Source organism: Rutidosis leptorrhynchoides, chromosome 1 (assembly GCF_046630445.1).
Source record: "Rutidosis leptorrhynchoides isolate AG116_Rl617_1_P2 chromosome 1, CSIRO_AGI_Rlap_v1, whole genome shotgun sequence".
In the NCBI taxonomy this organism is placed as follows: Eukaryota; Viridiplantae; Streptophyta; class Magnoliopsida; order Asterales; family Asteraceae; genus Rutidosis; species Rutidosis leptorrhynchoides.
The window spans coordinates 213650812-213677550 of record NC_092333.1 but is presented as its reverse complement, the minus strand read 5'-3'; positions in this window follow the sequence as shown (position 1 = coordinate 213677550).

Here is a 26739-nt window from a genome sequence, read left to right as displayed (position 1 = left end):
TAAGTTACGATGTGTTTACTTTGACGCATATATTGCGGGGAACCCAAATGCTATTTTACGCAACGGGTTAAGAAATTATTTTGACTCAATATATCCGAATATTGGACTTCGTGATATAGAAAAAGCGGCTAACATGCAACATAAAGAAGCATGTTATGCTTACGGATTAGTAATGTTCGCTTCTCACCAAAGTGAGAACAAGAACATCGGGCTATAACTATTAAACAAAACGTTCCCACAAGTGACGGAGTCGGTAATTGGGGTAAGAAATGAGGTTTTTAGATTGTTACGGGACTGTTGGACATTACGTAACCCTCGTCCCTTTGACGACGTTACAACACGTTGTCTTATCAACGGCCATAACGGTTATGTTCCACAAGACCAAGGATGGGAAGTAATCCTAGTAAAACCAGAATGCATGACTTGTTTCTGGACGTATGAATTACGTGTCTTTATTGCCTTTGCTGAACAACTTGTGTACTAGCTAGAATTATCTTCACAACCATCTTGTATCAAATTTATTGTGTGCTATATTTCATGCTATATGTAAAATAAGCGGTATTGTAAGTTTGTAAAATATTGTGTAAAAGTTTGAACGCGAAATATTATTATAATCAGTTTTTCATATAGAATTGTAGTAGTTGAATTGTATATTAGCTACTAAGTATGAACTTAACGGGTAGGTACTACCCGAATTTAAACTTATAAAACGCTAATATGAAGAAAAAGCTTTTATAAATGAGTTCATATTATGCTACGAAATACTATTAACTACTCTTAATATTCTGTATGATTAACTTGTTCCATTTGACTATTTTGAAGGAAATGGCACCGACTACTCGACACACCGTGAATATGAATGAAGAGGAATTCCGTACTTTTCTAGCTTCAAACATAGCCGCAGTACAGGCTGCGCTACATACCAACAATAACCTTGGATCTAGCAGTACAGGAAATCGTGTAGGATGCACCTACAAAGAATTCACTGCCTGCAAACCTTTGGAATTTGATGGAACCGAAGGACCGATCGGATTGAAATGGTGGACCGAGAAGGTCGAATCGGTGTTTGCCATAAGTAAGTGTACTGAAGAGGACAAAGTGAAGTACGCTACGCATACCTTCACGGGTTCTGAGTTAACATGGTGGAATACCTATCTAGAGCAAGTGGGACAAGACGATGCGTACGCACTACCGTGGTCAGCATTCAAGCACTTGATGAACGAGAAGTACCGTCCCAGAACCGAGGTCAATAAACTCAAGACAGAACTTAGAGGGTTACGAACCCAAGGATTTGATATTACCACGTATGAAAGACGATTCACAGAATTGTGCCTATTGTGTCCGGGAGCATTCGAAGATGAGGAAGAGAAGATCGACGCGTTTGTGAAAGGATTACCAGAAAGAATCCAAGAAGATATAAGTTCACACGAGCCCGCCTCTATACAACAGGCATGTAGAATGGCTCACAAACTAATGAACCAGATTGAAGAAAGAATTAAAGAACAGACTGCTGAAGAGGCCAATGTGAAGCAAGTCAAAAGAAAGTGGGAGGAAAACGGTGATAAGAATCACCAATACAACAACAACAGCAATTACAACAATAATCGCAACAATTATCCCAACAATCGCAACATCAATCGCAACTACAACAAACGGCCCAACAACAACAACAACAACAACAACAACAGCAACTACAACAATTATCCCAACAACAATAATAACCGCAACAACAACAACAATCAGAAGCAGCTATGCCAAAGGTGTGAAAAGTATCACTCGGGGTTCTGCACCAAATTTTGCAACAAGTGTAAAAGAAATGGTCATAGCGCGGCGAAGTGTGAGGTCTACGGACCAGGGGTTAATAGAACAAAAGGAACAAATGGTGTCGAAACGAGTAATGGCGGAGCAAGTAGTATCGGAGCAAGTTATGCCAATGTAGTTTGTTATAAATGTGGAAAACCGGGCCACATTATTAAAAATTTCCCGAACCAGGAGAACACGAATGGACAAGGCCGCGGAAGAGTTTTCAATATTAATGCAGCAGAGGCACAGGAAGACCCGGAGCTTGTTACGGGTACGTTTCTTATTGACAATAAATCTGCTTACGTTTTATTTGATTCGGGTGCGGATAGAAGCTATATGAGTATAGATTTTTGTGCTAAATTAAGTTGTCCATTGACGCCTTTGGATAGTAAATTTTTACTCGAATTAGCAAATGGTAAATTAATTTCAGCAGATAATATATGTCGGAATCGAGAAATTAAACTGGTTAGCGAAAAATTTAAGATTGATTTGATACCAGTAGAGTTAGGGAGTTTTGATGTGATAATCGGTATGGACTGGTTGAAAGAAGTGAAAGCAGAGATCGTTTGTTACAAAAATGTAATTCGCATTATATGAGAAAAAGGAAAACCCTTAATGGTGTACGGAGAAAAGGGAAACACGAAGCTACATCTTATTAGTAATTTGAAGGCACAAAAACTAATAAGAAAAGGTTGCTATGCTGTTCTAGCACATGTCGAGAAAGTACAAACTGAAGAAAAGAGCATCAATGATGTTCCCATTGCAAAAGAATTTCCCGATGTATTTCCGAAAGAATTACCGGGATTACCCCCACATCGATCCGTTGAATTTCAAATAGATCTTGTACCAGGAGCTGCACCAATAGCTCGTGCTCCTTACAGACTCGCACCCAGCGAGATGAAAGAACTGCAAAGCCAATTACAAGAACTTTTAGAGCGTGGTTTCATTCGACCAAGCACATCACCGTGGGGAGCTCCTGTTTTGTTTGTCAAGAAGAAAGATGGTACATTCAGGTTGTGTATCGACTACCGAGAGTTGAACAAACTTACCATCAAGAACCGCTACCCACTACCGAGAATCGACGACTTATTTGATCAACTACAAGGCTCGTCTTTTTATTCAAAGATTGACTTACGTTCCGGGTATCATCAAATGCAGGTGAAAGAAGATGATATTCAAAAGACTGCTTTCAGAACACGTTACGGTCATTACGAGTTTATGGTCATGCCGTTTGGTTTAACTAATGCACCAGCTGTGTTCATGGACCTTATGAACCGAGTGTGTGGACCATACCTTGACAAGTTTGTCATTGTTTTCATTGATGACATACTTATTTACTCAAAGAATGACCAAGAACACGGTGAACATTTGAGAAAGGTGTTAGAAGTATTGAGGAAGGAAGAATTGTACGCTAAGTTTTCAAAGTGTGCATTTTGGTTGGAAGAAGTTCAATTCCTCGGTCACATAGTGAACAAAGAAGGTATTAAGGTGGATCCGGCAAAGATAGAAACTGTTGAAAAGTGGGAAACCCCGAAAACTCCGAAACACATACGCCAGTTTTTAGGACTAGCCGGTTACTACAGAAGGTTCATCCAAGACTTTTCCAGAATAGCAAAACCCTTGACTGCATTAACGCATAAAGGGAAGAAATTTGAATGGAAGGATGAACAAGAGAAAGCGTTTCAGTTATTGAAGAAAAAGCTAACTACGGCACCTATATTGTCATTGCCTGAAGGGAATGATGATTTTGTGATTTATTGTGACGCATCAAAGCAAGGTCTCGGTTGTGTATTAATGCAACGAACGAAGGTGATTGCTTATGCCTCTAGACAATTGAAGATTCACGAGCAAAATTATACGACGCATGATTTGGAATTAGGCGCGGTTGTTTTTGCATTAAAGACTTGGAGGCACTACTTATATGGGGTCAAAAGTATTATATATACCGACCACAAAAGTCTTCAACACATATTTAATCAGAAACAACTGAATATGAGGTAGCGTAGGTGGATTGAATTGTTGAATGATTACGACTTTGAGATTCGTTACCACCCGGGGAAGGCAAATGTGGTAGCCGATGCCTTGAGCAGGAAGGACAGAGAACCCATTCGAGTAAAATCTATGAATATAATGATTCATAATAACCTTACTACTCAAATAAAGGAGGCGCAACAAGGAGTTTTAAAAGAGGGAAATTTAAAGGATGAAATACCCAAAGGATAGGAGAAGCATCTTAATATTCGGGAAGACGGAACCCGGTATAGGGCTGAAAGGATTTGGGTTCCAAAATTTGGAGATATGAGAGAAATGGTACTTAGAGAAGCTCATAAAACCAGATACTCAATACATCCTGGAACGGGGAAGATGTACAAGGATCTCAAGAAAAATTTTTGGTGGCCGGGTATGAAAGCCGATGTTGCTAAATACGTAGGAGAATGTTTGACGTGTTCTAAGGTCAAAGCTGAGCATCAGAAACCATCAGGTCTACTTCAACAACCCGAAATCCCAGAATGGAAATGGGAAAACATTACCATGGATTTCATCACTAAATTGCCAAGGACTGCAAGTGGTTTTGATACTATTTGGGTAATAGTTGATCGTCTCACCAAATCAGCACACTTCCTGCCAATAAGAGAAGATGACAAGATGGAGAAGTTAGCACGACTGTATTTGAAGGAAGTCGTCTCCAGACATGGAATACCAATCTCTATTATCTCTGATAGGGATGGCAGATTTATTTCAAGATTCTGGCAGACATTACAGCAAGCATTAGGAACTCGTCTAGACATGAGTACTGCCTATCATCCGCAAACTGATGGGCAGAGCGAAAGGACGATACAAACGCTTGAAGACATGCTACGAGCATGTGTTATTGATTTCGGAAACAGTTGGGATCGACATCTACCGTTAGCAGAATTTTCCTACAACAACAACTACCATTCAAGCATTGAGATGGCGCCATTTGAAGCACTTTATGGTAGAAAGTGCAGGTCTCTGATTTGTTGGAGTGAAGTGGGGGATAGACAGCTTACGGGTCCGGAGATTATACAAGAAACTACCGAGAAGATCATCCAAATTCAACAACGGTTGAAAACCGCCCAAAGTCGACAAAAGAGCTACGCTGACATTAAAAGAAAAGATATAGAATTTGAAATTGGAGAGATGGTCATGCTTAAAGTTGCACCTTGGAAAGGCGTTGTTCGATTTGGTAAACGAGGGAAATTAAATCCAAGGTATATTGGACCATTCAAGATTATTGATCGTGTCGGACCAGTAGCTTACCGACTTGAGTTACCTCAACAACTCGCGGCTATACAAAACACTTTCCACGTCTCGAATTTGAAGAAATGTTTTGCTAAAGAAGATCTCACTATTCCGTTAGATGAAATCCAAATCAACGAAAAACTTCAATTCATCGAAGAACCCGTCGAAATAATGGATCGTGAGGTTAAAAGACTTAAGCAAAACAAGATACCAATTGTTAAGGTTCGATGGAATGCTCGTAGAGGACCCGAGTTCACCTGGGAGCGTGAAGATCAGATGAAGAAGAAATACCCGCATCTATTTCCAGAAGATTCGTCGACACCTTCAACAGCTTAAAATTTCGGGACGAAATTTATTTAACGGGTAGGTACTGTAGTGACCCGAACTTTTCCATGTTTATATATATTAATTGAGATTGATATTTACATGATTAAATGTTTCCAACATGTTAAGCAATCAAACTTGTTAAGACTTGATTAATTGAAATATGTTTCATATAGACAATTGACCACCCAAGTTGACCGGTAATTCACGAATGTTAAAACTTGTAAAAACTATACGATGACATATATATGGTTATATATATAGTTAACATGTTTTTATTATAAGTATGTATCTCATTAGGTATTTTAACAATGAGTTATATACATAAAAATGAGACTATTAATTTAAGAAACTCGAAAACGATATATATAACGATTATCGTTATAACAACGTCTTACTAGGTACATATGAATCATATTAAGATATTGATACACTTGGTTAATTATGTTAAATGATAAGTAAATATATTATTAAGTGTATTAACAATGAAATACATATGTAAAAATAAGACTACTAACTTAATGATTTCGAAACGAGACATATATGTAACGATTATCGTTGTAACGACATTTAACTGTATATACATCATACTGAGATATATTATATATCATAATATCATGATAATATAACAATTTAACATCTCATTTGTTAAAATAAACAATGGGTTAACAACATTCAACAATATCGTTAACCTAAAGGTTTCAAAACAACATTTACATGTAACGACTAACGATGACTTAACGACTCAGTTAAAATGTATATACATGTAGTGTTTTAATATGTATTCATACACTTTTGAAAGACTTCAAGACACTTATCAAAATACTTCTACTTAACAAAAATGCTTACAATTACATCCTCGTTCAGTTTCATCAACAATTCTACTCGTATGCACCCGTATTCGTACTCGTACAATACACAGCTTTTAGATGTATGTACTATTGGTATATACACTCCAATGTTCAGCTCTTAGCAGCCCATGTGAGTCACCTAACACATGTGGGAACCATCATTTGACAACTAGCATGAAATATCTCATATAATTACAAAAATATGAGTAATCATTCATGACTTATTTACATGAAAACAAAATTACATATCCTTTATATCTAATCCATACACCAACGACCAAAAACACCTACAAACACTTTCATTCTTCAATTTTCTTCATCTAATTGATCTCTCTCAAGTTCTATCTTCAAGTTATAAGTGTTCTTCATAAATTCTACAAGTTCTAGTTACATAATATCAAGAATACTTTCAAGTTTGCTAGCTCACTTCCAATCTTGTAAGGTGATCATCCAACCTCAAGAAATCTTTGTTTCTTACAGTAGGTTATCATTCTAATACAAGGTAATAATCATATTCAAACTTTGGTTCAATTTCTATAACTATAACAATCTTATTTCAAGTGATGATCTTACTTGAACTTGTTTTCGTGTCATGATTCTGCTTCAAGAACTTCGAGCCATCCAAGGATCCGTTGAAGCTAGATCCATTTTTTTATTTTCCAGTAGGTTTATCCAAGGAACTTAAGGTAGTAATGATGTTCATAACATCATTCGATTCATACATATAAAGCTATCTTATTCGAAGGTTTAAACTTGTAATCACTAGAACATAGTTTAGTTAATTCTAAACTTGTTCGCAAACAAAAGTTAATCCTTCTAACTTGACTTTTAAAATCAACTAAACACATATTCTATATCTATATGATATGCTAACTTAATGATTTAAAACCTGAAAACACGAAAAAAACCGTAAAACCGAATTTACGCCGTCGTATTAACACCGCGGGCTGTTTTGGGTTAGTTAATTAACAACTATGATAAACTTTGATTTAAAAGTTGTTATTCTGAGAAAATGATTTATATTATGAACATGAAACTATAGCCAAAAATTATGGTTAAACTCAAAGTGGAAGTATGTTTTCTAAAATGATCATCTAGACGTCGTTCTTTCGACTGAAATGACTACCTTTACAAAAATGACTTGTAACTTATTTTTCCGACTATAAACCTATACTTTTTCTGTTTAGATTCATAAAATAGAGTTCAATATGAAACCATAGCAATTTGATTCACTTAAAACGGATTTAAAATGAAGAAGTTATGGGTAAAACAAGATTGGATAATTTTTCTCATTTTAGCTACGTGAAAATTGGTAACAAATCTATTCCAACCATAACTTAATCAACTTGTATTGTATATTATGTAATCTTGAGATACCATAGACACGTATACAATGTTTCGACCTATCATGTCGACACATCTATATATATTTCGGAACAACCATAGACACTCTATATGTGAATGTTGGAGTTAGCTATACAGGGTTGAGGTTGATTCCAAAATATATATAGTTTGAGTTGTGATCAATACTGAGATACGTATACACTGGGTCGTGGATTGATTCAAGATAATATTTATCGATTTATTTCTGTACATCTAACTGTGGACAACTAGTTGTAGGTTACTAACGAGGACAGCTGACTTAATAAACTTAAAACATCAAAATATATTAAAAGTGTTGTAAATATATTTTGAACATACTTTGATATATATGTATATATTGTTATAGGTTCGTGAATCAACCAGTGGCCAAGTCTTACTTCCCGACGAAGTAAAAATCTGTGAAAGTGAGTTATAGTCCCACTTTTAAAATCTAATATTTTTGAGATGAGAATACATGCAGGTTTTATAAATGATTTACAAAATAGACACAAGTACGTGAAACTACATTCTATGGTTAAATTATCGAAATCGAATATGCCCCTTTTTATTAAGTCTGGTAATCTAAGAATTAGGGAACAGACACCCTAATTGATGCGAATCCTAAAGATAGATCTATTGGGCCTAACAAACCCCATCCAAAGTACCGGATGCTTTAGTACTTCGAAATTTATATCATATCCGAAGGGTGTCCCGGAATGATGGGGATATTCTTATATATGCATCTTGTTAATGTCGGTTACCAGGTGTTCACCATATGAATGTGAAAAGACCCGTCCTTATCCATCCGGACGAAGTCTTCAACAGTTGGTCCCATTGCGATGATCGACTCCAAGTAATGTCCTTAAAATGAGCAAATGCAAAGCGGAAGACTTAATTCGTACCTGAGAATAACATGCTTTAAAAAGTCAACATAAAGTTGGTGAGATATATAGGTTTGATGCTAGCAGCGTTATAACAATGGACCACAAGATTTCATATGCATACATAATACACTCCTCGTGTATGAAAAGTCGTTGAGCACTTGGTAACCATACTTAACATTTAAATCACAGCAGCATATTCTTAAATAAACCCTACACCGTACCAAGTGTAGTATCGAAACGAAGTACTGTGCAAGCGTTAAAAACTGGTCGTCCAGCCCGGTTGGGGTTGTCAGGCCCGATAGATCTATCAACAGGATTCGCGTTTACGCTCCTCACGTAAATATTAGCTACCAAGTATAAAGAAATATGCCATGGTACAACTCAACGTAGAATTTATTTTTGATCACTTGTGTCCATAACGTAAATCATTTATAAAAAACAGCGCATGTATTCTCAGCCCAAAAATATTTAGAGTTTAAAAGGGACTATATACTCACCATACTGTATTTTGTAGTAAAAATACATATAACATCATTGAACAAGTGTAGGGGTGGCCTTGGATTCACGAACCTATATCAGGTATATATATATTAACACATAATATGATAATCGAACGAATTTATATTATTAGTGATATATAAGTTATTGTTATATGTTTTAATTTTAGTGTTATGTACTAATTGTTATTAATACTTAATAATAAAAAATGTAATCTCTTTATAATGTTAATAATAATAACATCACTAATGTAAATAAATAAAAATATGATAGTTTTATTAAAATGTTATGTTTAATAATAATATAGTTTTTGGTAAAATAATAATTTTAACAATAATGATATTAAAATAAAAAGTTGTATTGTGTTTATGATAAAAATTATACTTTTGATAATAACTCTTAATTTTAATAATGTTAAATAATAATACTTGATAACAATTAATGTTAATAACAAAAATAATATTAATGATAATGATAATAATAATAATAATGATAATATTAATAATAGTAATAATGATAATAATATTAATAATAATTAAGAGATCAATTTATACCTTAGTAGTTTTAAAAAGAACAAAACTGCCCATGACGGGACTCGAACCCGTGACCTCTCACTATGAAATGTCCCGTTCTTATTGATTAAAAACGTTCCATATTAATTGATTTCGTTGCGAGGTTTTGACCTCTATATGAGACGTTTTTCAAAAACTGCATTCATTTTAAAACAAACCATAACCTTTATTTCATCAATAAAGGTTTAAAAAGCTTTACGTAGATTATCAAATAATGATAATCTAAAATATCCTGTTTACACACGACCATTACATAATGGTTTACAATACAAATATGTTACAACAAAATAAGTTTCTTGAATGCAGTTTTTACACAATATCATACAAGCATGGACTCCAAATCTCGTCCTTATTTAAGTATGCGACAGCGGAAGCTCTTAATAATCACCCGAGAATAAACATGCTTAAAACGTCAACAAAAATGTTGGTGAGTTATAGGTTTAACCTATATATCAAATCATAATAATAGACCACAAGATTTCATATTTCAATACACATCCCATACATAGAGATAAAAATCATTCATATGGTGAACACCTGGTAACCGACATTAACAAGATGCATATTTAAGAATATCCCCATCATTCCGGGACACCCTTCGGATATGATATAAATTTCGAAGTACTAAAGCATCCGGTACTTTGGATGGGGTTTGTTAGGCCCAATAGATCTATCTTTAGGATTCGCGTCAATTAGGGTGTCTGTTCCCTAATTCTTAGATTACCAGACTTAATAAAAAGGGGCATATTCGATTTCGATAATTCAACCATAGAATGTAGTTTCACGTACTTGTGTCTATTTTGTAAATCATTTATAAAACCTGCATGTATTCTCATCCCAAAAATATTAGATTTTAAAAGTGGGACTATAACTCACTTTCACAGATTTTTACTTCGTCGGGAAGTAAGACTTGGCCACTGGTTGATTCACGAACCTATAACAATATATACATATATATCAAAGTATGTTCAAAATATATTTACAACACTTTTAATATATTTTGATGTTTTAAGTTTATTAAGTCAGCTGTCCTCGTTAGTAACCTACAACTAGTTGTCCACAGTTAGATGTACAGAAATAAATCGATAAATATTATCTTGAATCAATCCACGACCCAGTGTATACGTATCTCAGTATTGATCACAACTCAAACTATATATATTTTGGAATCAACCTCAACCCTGTATAGCTAACTCCAACATTCACATATAGAGTGTCTATGGTTGTTCCGAAATATATATAGATGTGTCGACATGATAGGTCGAAACATTGTATACGTGTCTATGGTATCTCAAGATTACATAATATACAATACAAGTTGATTAAGTTATGGTTGGAATAGATTTGTTACCAATTTTCACGTAGCTAAAATGAGAAAAATTATCCAATCTTGTTTTACCCATAACTTCTTCATTTTAAATCCGTTTTGAGTGAATCAAATTGCTATGGTTTCATATTGAACTCTATTTTATGAATCTAAACAGAAAAAGTATAGGTTTATATTCGGAAAAATAAGTTACAAGTCGTTTTTGTAAAGGTAGTCATTTCAGTCGAAAGAACGACGTCTAGATGACCATTTTAGAAAACATACTTCCACTTTGAGTTTAACCATAATTTTTGGATATAGTTTCATCTTCATAATAAAAATCATTTTCTCAGAATAACAACTTTTAAATCAAAGTTTATCATAGTTTTTAATTAACTAACCCAAAACAGCCCGCGGTGTTACTACGACGGCGTAAATCCGGTTTTACGGTGTATTTTCGTGTTTCCAGGTTTTAAATCATTAAGTTAGCATATCATATAGATATAGAACATGTGTTTAGTTGATTTTAAAATTCAGGTTAGAAGGATTAACTTTTGTTTGCGAACAAGTTTAGAATTAACTAAACTATGTTCTAGTGATTACAAGTTTAAACCTTCGAATAAGATAGCTTTATATGTATGAATCGAATGATGTTATGAACATCATTACTACCTTAAGTTCCTTGGATAAACCTACTGGAAAAGAGAAAAATGGATCTAGCTTCAACGGATCCTTGGATGGCTCGAAGTTCTTGAAGCAGAATCATGACACGAAAACAAGTTCAAGTAAGATCATCACTTGAAATAAGATTGTTATAGTTATAGAAATTGAACCAAAGTTTGAATATGATTATTACCTTGTATTAGAATGATAACCTACTGTAAGAAATAAAGATTTCTTGAGGTTGGATGATCACCTTACAAGATTGGAAGTGAGCTAGCAAACTTGAAAGTATTCTTGATTTTATGTAACTAGAACTTGTAAAATATATGAAGAACACTTAGAACTTGAAGATAGAACTTGAGAGATCAATTAGATGAAGAAAATTGAAGAATGAAAGTGTTTGTAGGTGTTTTTGGTCGTTGGTGTATGGATTAGATATAAAGGATATGTAATTTTGTTTTCATGTAAATAAGTCATGAATGATTACTCATATTTTTGTAATTTTATGAGATATTTCATGCTAGTTGCCAAATGATGGTTCCCACATGTGTTAGGTGACTCACATGGGCTGCTAAGAGCTGATCATTGGAGTGTATATACCAATAGTACATACATTTAAAAGCTGTGTATTGTACGAGTACGAATACGGGTGCATACGAGTAGAATTGTTGATGAAACTGAACGAGGATGTAATTGTAAGCATTTTTGTTAAGTAGGAGTATTTTGATAAGTGTCTAGAAGTCTTTAAAAAGTGTATGAATACATATTAAAACACTACATGTATATACATTTTAACTGAGTCGTTAAGTCATCGTTAGTCGTTACATGTAAATGTTGTTTTGAAACCTTTAGGTTAACGATCTTGTTGAATGTTGTTAACCCACTGTTTATTATAACAAATGAGATGTTAAATTGTTATATTATCATGATATTATGATATATAATATATCTCAGTATGATGTATATACAGTTAAATGTCGTTACAACGATAATCGTTACATATATGTCTCGTTTCGAAATCATTAAGTTAGTAGTCTTATTTTTACATATGTATTTCATTGTTAATACACTTAATAATATATTTACTTATCATTTAACATAATTAACCAAGTGTATCAATATCTTAATATGATTCATATGTACCTAGTAAGACGTTGTTATAACGATAATCGTTATATATATCGTTTTCGAGTTTCTTAAATTAATAGTCTCATTTTTATGTATATAACTCATTGTTAAAATACCTAATGAGATACATACTTATAATAAAAACATGTTAACTATATATATAACCATATATATGTCATCGTATAGTTTTTACAAGTTTTAACGTTCGTGAATCACCGGTCAACTTGGGTGGTCAATTGTCTATATGAAACATATTTCAATTAATCAAGTCTTAACAAGTTTGATTGCTTAACATGTTAGAAACATTTAATCATGTAAATATCAATCTCAATTAATATATATAAACATGGAAAAGTTCGGGTCACTACAGTACCTACCCGTTAAATAAATTTCGTCCTGAAATTTTAAGCTGTTGAAGGTGTTGACGAATCTTCTGGAAATAGATGCGGGTATTTCTTCTTCATCTGATCTTCACGCTCCCAGGTGAACTCGGGTCCTCCACGAGCATTCCATCGAACCTTAACAATTGGTATCTTGTTTTGCTTAAGTCTTTTAACCTCACGATCCATTATTTCGACGGGTTCTTCGATGAATTGAAGTTTTTCGTTGATTTGGATTTCATCTAATGGAATAGTGAGATCTTCTTTAGCAAAACATTTCTTCAAATTCGAGACGTGGAAAGTGTTATGTACAGCCGCGAGTTGTTGAGGTAACTCAAGTCGGTAAGCTACTGGTCCGACACGATCAATAATCTTGAATGGTCCAATATACCTTGGATTTAATTTCCCTCGTTTACCAAATCGAACAACGCCTTTCCAAGGTGCAACTTTAAGCATGACCATCTCTCCAATTTCAAATTCTATATCTTTTCTTTTAATGTCAGCGTAGCTCTTTTGTCGACTTTGGTCGGTTTTCAACCGTTGTTGAATTTGGATGATCTTCTCGGTAGTTTCTTGTATTATCTCCGAACCCGTAATCTATCTATCCCCCACTTCACTCCAACAAATTGGAGACCTACACTTTCTACCATAAAGTGCTTCAAACGGCGCCATCTCAATGCTTGAATGGTAGCTGTTGTTGTAGGAAAATTCTGCTAACGGTAGATGTCGATCCCAACTGCTTCTGAAATCAATAACACATGCTCGTAGCATGTCTTCAAGCGTTTGTATCGTCCTTTCGCTCTGCCCATCAGTTTGCGGATGATAGGCAGTACTCATGTCTAGACGAGTTCCTAATGCTTGCTGTAATGTCTGCCAGAATCTTAAAATAAATCTGCCATCCCTATCAGAGATAATAGAGATTGGTATTCCATGTCTGGAGACGACTTCCTTCAAATACAGTCGTGCTAACTTCTCCATCTTGTCATCTTCTCTTATTGGCAGGAAGTGTGCTGATTTGGTGAGACGATCAACTATTACCCAAATAGTATCAAAACCACTTGCAGTCCTTGGCAACTTAGTGATGAAATCCATGGTAATGTTTTCCCATTTCCATTCCGGGATTTCGGGTTGTTGAAGTAGACCTGATGGTTTCTGATGCTCAGCTTTGACCTTAGAACACGTCAAACATATTCCTACATATTTAGCAACATCGGCTTTCATACCCGGCCACCAAAAATGTTTCTTGAGATCCTTGTACATCTTCCCCGTTCCAGGATGTATTGAGTATCTAGTTTTATGAGCTTCTCTAAGTACCATTTCTCTCATATCTCCAAATTTTGGTACCCAAATCCTTTCAGCCCTATACCGGGTTCCGTCTTCCTGAATATTAAGATGCTTCTCCGATCCTTTGGGTATTTCATCCTTTAAATTTCCCTCTTTTAAAACTCCTTGTTGCGCCTCCTTTATTTGAGTAGTAAGGTTATTATGAATCATTATATTCATAGATTTTACTCGAATGGGTTCTCTGTCCTTCCTGCTCAAGGCATCGGCTACCACATTTGCCTTCCCCGGGTGGTAACGAATCTCAAAGTCGTAATCATTCAACAATTCAATCCACCTACGCTGCCTCATATTCAGTTGTTTCTGATTAAATATGTGTTGAAGACTTTTGTGGTCGGTATATATAATACTTTTGACCCCAAATAAGTAGTGCCTCCAAGTCTTTAATGCAAAAACAACCGCGCCTAATTCCAAATCATGCGTCGTATAATTTTGTTCGTGAATCTTCAATTGTCTAGATGCATAAGCAATCACCTTCGTTCGTTGCATTAATACACAACCGAGACCTTGCTTTGATGCGTCACAATAAATCACAAAATCATCATTCCCTTCAGGCAATGACAATATAGGTGCCATAGTTAGCTTTTTCTTCAATAACTGAAACGCTTTCTCTTGTTCATCATTCCATTCAAATTTCTTCCCTTTATGCGTTAATACAGTCAAGGGTTTTGCTATTCTGGAAAAGTCTTGGATGAACCTTCTGTAGTAACCAGCTATTCCTAAAAACTGGCGTATGTGTTTCGGAGTTTTCGGGGTTTCCCACTTTTCAACAGCTTCTATCTTTGCCGGATCCACCTTAATACCTTCTTTGTTCACTATGTGACCAAGGAATTGAACTTCTTCCAACCAAAATGCACACTTTGAAAACTTAGCGTACAATTCTTCCTTCCTCAATACTTCTAACACCTTTCTCAAATGTTCACCGTGTTCTTGGTCATTCTTTGAGTAAATAAGTATGTCATCAATGAAAACAATGACAAACTTGTCAAGGTATGGTCCACACACTCGGTTCATAAGGTCCATGAACACAGCTGGTGCATTAGTTAAACCAAACGGCATGACCATAAACTCGTAATGACCGTAACGTGTTCTGAAAGCAGTCTTTGGAATATCATCTTCTTTCACCCGCATTTGATGATACCCGGAACGTAAGTCAATCTTTGAATAAATAGACGAGCCTTGTAGTTGATCAAATAAGTCGTCGATTCTCGGTAGTGGGTAGCGGTTCTTGATGGTAAGTTTGTTCAACTCTCGGTAGTCGATACACAACCTGAATGTACCATCTTTCTTCTTGACAAACAAAACAGGAGCTCCCCACGGTGATGTGCTTGGTCGAATGAAACCACGCTCTAAAAGTTCTTGTAATTGGCTTTGCAGTTCTTTCATCTCACTGGGTGCGAGTCTGTAAGGAGCACGAGCTATTGGTGCAGCTCCTGGTTCAAGATCTATTTAAAATTCAACGGATCGATGTGGGGGTAATCCCGGTAATTCTTTCAGAAATACATCGGGAAATTCTTTTGCAATGGGAACATCATTGATGCTCTTTTCTTCAGTTTGTACTTTCTCGACGTGTGCTAGAACAGCATAGCAACCTTTTCTTATTAGTTTTTGTGCCTTCAAATTACTAATAAGATGTAGCTTCGTGTTGCCCTTTTCTCCGTACACCATTAAGGGTTTTCCTTTTTCTCGTATAATGCGAATTGCATTTTTGTAACAAACGATCTCTGCTTTCACTTCTTTCAACCAGTCCATACCGATTATCACATCAAAACTCCCTAACTCTACTGGTATCAAGTCAATCTTAAATGTTTCGCTAACCAGTTTAATTTCTCGATTCCGACATATATTATCTGCTGAAATTAATTTACCATTTGCTAATTCGAGTAAAAATTTACTATCCAAAGGCGTCAATGAACAACTTAATTTAGCACAAAAATCTCTACTCATATAGCTTCTATCCGCACCCGAATCAAATAAAACGTAAGCAGATTTATTGTCAATAAGAAACGTACCCGTAACAAGCTCCGGGTCTTCCTGTGCCTCTACCGCATTAATATTGAAAACTCTTCCGCGGCCTTGTCCATTCGTGTTCTCCTGGTTCGGGCAATTTCTAATAATGTGGCCCGGTTTTCCACATTTATAACAAACTACATTGGCATAACTTGCTCCGACACTACTTGCTCCGCCATTACTCGTTCCAACACCATTTGTTCCTTTCGTTCTATTAACCCCTGGTCCGTAGACCTCACACTTCGCCGCGCTATGACCATTTCTTTTACACTTGTTGCAAAATTTGGTGCAGAACCCCGAGTGATACTTTTCTCACCTTTGGCATAGCTGCTTCTGATTGTTGTTGTTGTTGCGGTTATTATTGTTGTTGGGATGATTGTTGTAGTTGCTGCTGTTGTTGTTGTTGTTGTTGTTGTTGTTGTTGTTGTTGTTGGGCCGTTTGTTGTAGTTGCGATTGATGTTGCGATTGTTGGGATAATTGTTGCGATTATTGTTGTAATTGCTGTTGTTGTTGTATTGGTGATTCTTATCACCGTTTTCCTCCCACTTTATTTTGACTTGCTTCACATTGGCCTCTTCAGCAGTCTATTCTTTAATTCTTTCTTCAATCTGGTTCACTAGTTTGTGAGCCATTCTACATGCCTGTTGTATGGAGGAGGGCTCGTGTGAACTTATATCTTCTTGGATTCTTTCCGGTAATCCTTTCACAAACGCGTCGATCTTCTCTTCCTCATCTTCGAATGCTCCCGGACACAATAGGCACAATTCTGTGAATCGTCTTTCGTACGTGGTAATATCAAATCCTTGGGTTCGTAACCCTCTAAGTTCTGTCTTGAGCTTATTGACCTCGGTTCTGGGACGGTACTTCTCGTTCATCAAGTGCTTGAATGCTGACCACGGTAGTGCGTACGCATCGTCTTGTCCCACTTGCTCTAGATAGGTATTCCACCATGTTAACGCAGAACATGTGAAGGTATGCGTAGCGTACTTCACTTTGTCCTCTTCAGTACACTTACTTATGGCAAACACCGATTCGACCTTCTCGGTCCACCGTTTCAATCCGATCGGTCCTTCGGTTCCATCAAATTCTAAAGGTTTGCAGGCAGTGAATTCTTTGTAGGTGCATCCTACACGATTTCCTATACTGCTAGCTCCAAGGTTATTGTTGGTATGTAGCGCAGCCTGTACTGCGGCTATGTTTGAAGCTAGAAAAGTACGGAATTCCTCTTCATTCATATTCACGGTGTGTCGAGTAGTCGGTGCCATTTCCTTCAAAATAGTCAAATGGAACAAGTTAATCATACAGAATATTAAGAGTAGTTAATAGTATTTCGTAGCATAATATGAACTCATTTATAAAAGCTTTTTCTTCATATTAGCGTTTTATAAGTTTAAATTCGGGTAGTACCTACCCGTTAAGTTCATACTTAGTAGCTAATATACAATTCAACTACTACAATTCTATATGAAAAACTGATTATAATAATATTTCGCGTTCAAACTTTTACACAATATTTTACAAACATACAATACCGCTTATTTTACATATAGCATGAAATATAGCACACAATAAATTTGATACAAGATGGTTGTGAAGATAATTCTAGCTAGTACACAAGTCGTTCAGCAAAGGCAATAAAGACACGTAATTCATACGTCCAGAAACAAGTCATGCATTCTGGTTTTACTAGGATTACTTCCCATCCTTGGTCTTGTGGAACATAACCATTATGGCCGTTGATAAGACAGCGTGTTGTAACGTCGTCAAAGGGACGAGGGTTACGTAATGTCCAACACTCCCGTAACAATCTAAAAACCTCATTTCTTACCCCAATTACCGACTCCGTCACTTGTGGAAACGTTTTGTTTAATAGTTGTAGCCCGATGTTCTTGTTCTCACTTTGGTGAGAAGCGAACATTACTAATCCGTAAGCATAACATGCTTCTTTATGTTGCATGTTAGCCGCTTTTTCTAAATCACGAAGTCCAATATTCGGATATATTGAGTCAAAATAATTTCTTAACCCGTTGCGTAAAATAGCATTTGGGTTCCCCGCAATATATGCGTCAAAGTAAACACATCGTAACTTATGGGTTTCCCAATGTGATATCCCCCATCTTTCAAACGAAAGTCTCTTATAAACCAAGACATTCTTGGAACGTTCTTCGAATGTCTTACAAACTGATCTCGCCTTAAATAGTTGTGCCGAGGAATTCTGACCGACTCTAGACAAGATTTCATCAACCATGTCTCCGGGTAGGTCTCTTAAAATATTGGGTTGTCTATCCATTTTGTGTTTTTAAACTGTAAAATAGACAAGAGTTAGATTCATAAAAAAAAATACTTATTAATACAAGCAATTTTTACATATATCATAAAGCATAAGCACACTATATTACATATATTACACCACACGAATACAACTATCTTATTCTGACTCGCTCGTTTCTTCTTCTTCGGTTTTGGTTCGTTTTGCCAAGTTTCTAGGGATATATGATGTTCCCCTAATACTAACTGTCGTTTTCCACAATGGTTTAGAAAAACCTGGTGGTTTAGAGGTTCCCGGGTCATTGTTACAACTTAAGGACTTCGGGGGTTGATGATACATATAAAGTTCATCGGGGTTGGAATTAGATTTCTCTATTTTTATGCCCTTTCCCTTATTATTTTCTTTTGCCTTTTTAAATTCAGTTGGGGTAATTTCTATAACATCATCGGAATTCTCGTCGGAATCCGATTCATCGGAGAATTGGTAATCCTCCCAATATTTTGCTTCCTTGGCGGAAATACCATTGACCATAATTAACCTTGGCCGGTTGGTTGAGGATTTTCTTTTACTTAACCGTTTTATTATTTCCCCCACCGGTTCTATTTCTTCATCCGGTTCCGATTCTTCTTCCGGTTCCGATTCTTCTTCCGATTCCGACTCTTCTTCCGGTTCCTCTTCGAGAACTTGTGAATCAGTCCACGAATCATTCCAATTTACATTTGACTCTTCATTATTATTAGGTGAGTCAATGGGACTTGTTCTAGAGGTAGACATCTATCACATAATATCAAACACGTTAAGAGATTAATATATCACATAATATTCACATGTTAAAAATATATAGTTTCCAACAAAATTTGTTAAGCAATCATTTTTCAAGTAAACACGGTCGAAGTCCAGACTCACTAATGCATCCTAACAAACTCGATAAGACACACTAATGCAAAATTCTGGTTCTCTAAGACCAACGCTCGGATACCAACTGGAATGTCCCGTTCTTATTGATTAAAAACGTTCCATATTAATTGATTTCGTTGCGAGGTGTTGACCTCTATATGAGACGTTTTTCAAAAACTGCATTCATTTTAAAACAAACCATAACCTTTATTTCATCAATAAAGGTTTAAAAAGCTTTACGTAGATTATCAAATAATGATAATCTAAAATATCATGTTTACACACGACCATTACATAATGGTTTACAATACAAATATGTTACAACAAAATAAGTTTCTTGAATGCAGTTTTTACACAATATCATACAAGCATGGACTCCAAATCTCGTCCTTATTTAAGTATGCGACAGCGGAGGCTCTTAATAATCACCTGAGAATAAACATGCTTAAAACGTCAACAAAAATGTTGGTGAGTTATAGGTTTAACCTATATATCAAATCATAATAATAGACCACAAGATTTCATATTTCAATACACATCCCATACATAGAGATAAAAATCATTCATATGGTGAACACCTGGTAACCGACATTAACAAGATGCATATTTAAGAATATCCCCATCATTCCGGGACACCCTTCGGATATGATATAAATTTCGAAGTACTAAAGCATCCGGTACTTTGGATGGGGTTTGTTAGGCCCAATAGATCTATCTTTAGGATTCGCGTCAATTAGGGTGTCTGTTCCCTAATTCTTAGATTACCAGACTTAATAAAAAGGGGCATATTCGATTTCGATAATTCAACCATAGAATGTAGTTTCACGTACTTGTGTCTATTTTGTAAATCATTTATAAAACCTGCATGTATTCTCATCCCAAAAATATTAGATTTTAAAAGTGGGACTATAACTCACTTTCACAGATTTTTACTTCGTCGGGAAGTAAGACTTGGCCACTGGTTGATTCACGAACCTATAACAATATATACATATATATCAAAGTATGTTCAAAATATATTTACAACACTTTTAATATATTTTGATGTTTTAAGTTTATTAAGTCAGCTGTCCTCGTTAGTAACCTACAACTAGTTGTCCACAGTTAGATGTACAGAAATAAATCGATAAATATTATCTTGAATCAATCCACGACCCAGTGTATACGTATCTCAGTATTGATCACAACTCAAACTATATATATTTTGGAATCAACCTCAACCCTGTATAGCTAACTCCAACATTCACATATAGAGTGTCTATGGTTGTTCCGAAATATATATAGATGTGTCGACATGATAGGTCGAAACATTGTATACGTGTCTATGGTATCTCAAGATTACATAATATACAATACAAGTTGATTAAGTTATGGTTGGAATAGATTTGTTACCAATTTTTACGTAGCTAAAATGAGAAAAATTATCCAATCTTGTTTTACCCATAACTTCTTCATTTTAAATCCGTTTTGAGTGAATCAAATTGCTATGGTTTCATATTGAACTCTATTTTATGAATCTAAACAGAAAAAGTATAGGTTTATAGTCGGAAAAATAAGTTACAAGTCATTTTTGTAAAGGTAGTCATTTCAGTCGAAAGAACGACGTCTAGATGACCATTTTAGAAAACATACTTCCACTTTGAGTTTAACCATAATTTTCGGATATAGTTTCATCTTCATAATAAAAATCATTTTCTCAGAATAACAACTTTTAAATCAAAGTTTATCATAGTTTTTAATTAACTAACCCAAAACAGCCCGCGGTGTTACTACGACGGCGTAAATCCGGTTTTACGGTGTTTTTTTGTGTTTCCAGGTTTTAAATCATTAAGTTAGCATATCATATAGATATAGAACATGTATTTAGTTGATTTTAAAATTCAAGTTAGAAGGATTAACTTTTGTTTGCGAACAAGTTTAGAATTAACTAAACTATGTTCTAGTGATTACAAGTTTAAACCTTCGAATAAGATAGCTTTATATGTATGAATCAAATGATGTTATGAACATCATTACTACCTTAAGTTCCTTGGATAAACCTACTGGAAAAGAGAAAAATGGATCTAGCTTCAACGGATCCTTGGATGGCTCGGAGTTCTTGAAGCAGAATCATGACACGAAAACAAGTTCAAGTAAGATCATCACTTGAAATAAGATTGTTATAGTTATAGAAATTGAACCAAAGTTTGAATATGATTATTACCTTGTATTAGAATGATAACCTACTGTAAGAAACAAAGATTTCTTGAGGTTGGATGATCACCTTACAAGATTGGAAGTGAACTAGCAAACTTGAAAGTATTCTTGATTTTATGTAACTAGAACTTGTAAAATATATGAAGAACACTTAGAACTTGAAGATAGAACTTAAGAGAGATCAATTAGATGAAGAAAATTGAAGAATGAAAGTGTTTGTAGGTGTTTTTGGTCGTTGGTGTATGGATTAGATATAAAGGATATGTAATTTTGTTTTCATGTAAATAAGTCATGAATGATTACTCATATTTTTGTAATTTTATGAGATATTTCATGCTAGTTGCCAAATGATGGTTCCCACATGTGTTAGGTGACTCACATGGGCTGCTAAGAGCTGATCATTGGAGTGTATATACCAATAGTACATACATCTAAAAGCTGTGTATTGTACGAGTACGAATACCGGTGCATACGAGTAGAATTGTTGATGAAAGTGAACGAGGATGTAATTGTAAGCATTTTTGTTAAGTAGGAGTATTTTGATAAGTGTCTAGAAGTATTTCAAAAGTGTATGAATACATATTAAAACACTACATGTATATACATTTTAACTGAGTCGTTAAGTCATCGTTAGTCGTTACATGTAAATGTTATTTTGAAACCTTTAGGTTAACGATCTTGTTGAATGTTGTTAACCCATTGTTTATTATAACAAATGAGATGTTAAATTGTTATATTATCATGATATTATGATATATAATATATCTTAGTATGATGTATATACAGTTAAATGTCGTTACAACGATAATCGTTACATATATGTCTCGTTTCGAAATCATTAAGTTAGTAGTCTTATTTTTACATATGTATTTCATTGTTAATACACTTAATAATATATTTACTTATCATTTAACATAATTAACCAAGTGTATCAATATCTTAATATGATTCATATGTACCTAGTAAGACATTGTTATAACGATAATCGTTATATATATCGTTTTCGAGTTTCTTAAATTAATAGTCTCATTTTTATGTATATAACTCATTGTTAAAATACCTAATGAGATACATACTTATAATAAAAACATGTTAACTATATATATAACCATATATATGTCATCGTATAGTTTTTACAAGTTTTAACGTTCGTGAATCACCGGTCAACTTGGGTGGTCAATTGTCTATATGAAACATATTTCAATTAATCAAGTCTTAACAAGTTTAATCGCTTAACATGTTCGAAACATTTAATCATGTAAATATCAATCTCAATTAATATATATAAACATGGAAAAGTTCGGGTCACTACACACTAAACATAAACACCATCTAACCACTGGACCGATCTGTCTTTCTGTCTTATAATTCATTTATATGTTATTTATCTGTATCTGTTTAAACCTCAATTCCCTTCTTCTTCATCATTCAATATTAATCGACCATAATTCAAGATTAGAAAATCATTCGAGTTAAAACTTTGTTTTATGATCTATAGTGTATAAAAACGATTAAAGTTGATCTAATTAATTTAAAATAGAAGAAAAATGGATACAGAAATATTGATACACCTGTGAAGAACACGAGTCCATCTCCAAATCGGTTTCGGATTTTTAGAAGGTCTTATGTAAAACTTATAACATGAAAAATATTGAAATTACTTCCTAGAAGCTTTCTGAACATCTAATTTGACTTGAAACACAAAAAGAAACACGAATTTTTGCGATGAACTCAATGATTGACTTTTGAAAATTAAAGTTTGATTTCAAAATTCGACTTCAATTTCATGATTTAGAACTTGAAAGCTTGCAGAAAGTTTGAAATAAATAATCCTAACATCACTACATTTACAGATTTTGGAATTTGTTAAGAAATCGAATTATTTGAGAAATGCATCCATGAACAGGGTATATCGGTGTATATATATATAAAAAAAAATCTATTTTGATTCAGTAGAAGAAGTGCTATCTGGTAATATATATTGTAGGGTTGCACAGCTTCTATTTCTCAACATGTTTCCACCGAATTTTTTTTTTATAAAGAGGATTCAGTTTGCTCACGGGTATACAGAGATAAAGGAGAAAAAAATATCAAATTGATAATGATGGAAACAGAATACTAGGCGTACGATTATATCTTTGTTATATATATAGTTCGGTTTATTTAATGATATTATTAATTAGTAATTTATTAACAATAATAATACTTTTTAATTTTATTAATAATATTAATAAAATACAAATAACATAATAATAGTAATAGTAATAATAATAATAATAATAATAATAATAATAATAATAATAATAATAATAATAATAATAATAATAATAATAATAATAATAATAATAATGTTACTGAAAATATTATTGATGTTACTAATAATATTAATCATAATAGTATTAGTATTACTAATTATAATTATAATATTAATATTAATAATAATAATATAACAACTTACATGTTTTTTTTATTTTTTTATTTCGTATCTATGTATTTTATATCAGAACTAATAATATCAATGATACGTATATTAAGATTGATATTAGTTTTTATCTTCAATCATAATGAAAGTAATGACAATATTTATAATTATGTTGTTAACTTTATAATTACATTTACAATTTAATCAATGTCTAATATTTATCAATTATAACATATATAATACAATAACCTATTTAAATCTTTAATTTTTACAATATATTTAATAATATTTATGTTTAGACTTCATATGTATATATATATATTCCAATAAATAAATCATATATATATTTATATGTATTCATTTTAATAGTAACTTAATTATTTGTTATATCAATTTACATTTTTAATTTCAATTGATTAAAGTATAATCTAATAATTCAAAATGTTATATATATATACTACATACTTGATTACATACAATTGTTCGTGAATCGTCGGAACTTGGTCAAAGGGTAACTAATTATCCGGATATAGATTTTAAACTTTCTAGACTCAACATTAAGGTTTTTGCTTATCGTGTCAGAAACATATAGAGTTTAAGGTTTAAATTTAGTCGGAAATTTTCGGGTCGTTACAGTACCCACCCGTTAAAGAAATTTCGTCCCCGAAATTTGGTAGAGGTTGTCATAAATAACAATAGGAATGTTTTTATGACGAATATGAGGTAATAATAGAGTTTTATCATTATTGAAAGATATGGATAAAACGTTTCGATCATGTGAAGCGCACGAGTGAAGCTATTACGAAAGAATGAAATGAGTGAATATAGAATTGTTTTAACCGATGACGTGATTAGGATTGATTTCCAGAGTTTAAGAGATTTAAAGAAAATCTTATGTAACAAGATTTGGTTCTTTAGGGATCAGAATCTTCTTTGATTTAATGTGGCAATCTGTTTTGATTTCTCTGTCGGTTATTTCACTATAAATCTACCTCCTCCGTTTCCTTATTCTCCACACCTTCTATTCTTTCTTCCTCTACTCATTCCTTAATATGCTTCATCCAATCCTGATTCTTATTATACTTCTAACTTTCATATCTTTCATTCTTCTCTTTCATTTGCCGCCAGAAGAATCTATTTACTTTTATGATTTCCTTGGAATTATAATATTTCTAATTCTCCTATGTCTTTACGTTGCAATACGTATTGATATACACGGTTTGTAGTTTCTGGGTGGTTGTTGGGTTTTATATCTTCCCTTATACTTCGATGTCCTTGCTTCTGTCTTCTATAATCATTGTCATCCACAGTTAATACTCTCTTCTATTTGCTGCGATTTATACTCCAATTTCTATTTCGGGACATTGTCCCTTCGTTTCTTCTTACCGTCCTCAAGTCAAGCGAGTAATGATCCGAAATTCGTAGGTATGAACATAGCTAATGCTCTTAGAAAAAAAAAATGGTAATGGCACGATTTTGATTTGTCAAATTACCAGAATATCCTGGAAAAGATCGAACTATCAAGACAATATGTTCTTAATATCTTTGGAGATTGAATAGAATGTAAGAGTCGTGTAACATGGCACATGATGACGGTACTGTGAATCATCACATTCCATTAGAAACTTAACATGACTTATTGTAATATAATGAAGTTGATCAAGTTTCATTATATTATACTAATTCATGCATCAGTTCCCAACACTGCTTCAGAACATTCCTATTTTAAACTCAAAGGTTTTAGAACTTAGAAACTAACACAGTTTCTTTTATATTGTAACGCAGATATTACGGAGGAATAAATGATTTCAGATAAGGTTAGCTGTGAAAACATCTTCAGAAATATTGAGGATATTTATAATGAAAGATATGATAATATCTTGGAATGTCTAATGTCGAAGGATGATGATGAAGATTGACCCGTAAGGGTTTAGATTCAGAAGCAAGGTGTTTGCTACAGAATCGTCATGATTCTTTATGTACAAATTTAGTCCTTGTAATTTGTTCAGAGTCTCCTTCACGATTTGCTCAATCCGGTTTTCAGTACCAAATTTTCTATCGAGCGTTCCTAACACTCCCTTCTTTTATCATCAACTTTTGGTCATTAAGACCGTCTACAACATGCTGCTTCGTCAGCATTTCAAGAACTACTTCATAGTTCAAGACGTTTTTCAGAAACTTCACATTCGGGGTATGAAATTCTTAGAGATATACGTCATAAGTATAGCTGGAGAAGTTCTGCCAGATTTTCAAAATACGAATGGCGGATTCTGCCAAAGGGATGCCGAGCTGCTGGTACATGATGTCGTGAAAGGTTCTCCAGTAACGACGACGAATGGACAACGTATTTATATCGAGATGATAATAAGACTAGTTTTACTGAGAAGTCAATGTGGAGCTGTGATAAAAGTGGTTAATTTGGAAAGAAATTGCAAAGTTATTTTGGGTAATAATAACACTAAAGGAATTTACACTGCTACATGTTGACTCAGTTTCCGAGAGTTTTCAGGTGCATAACCATATGCAGGAATCTTTCTTCCGTAGACGAGGTGCGACTGGTTCAACTTC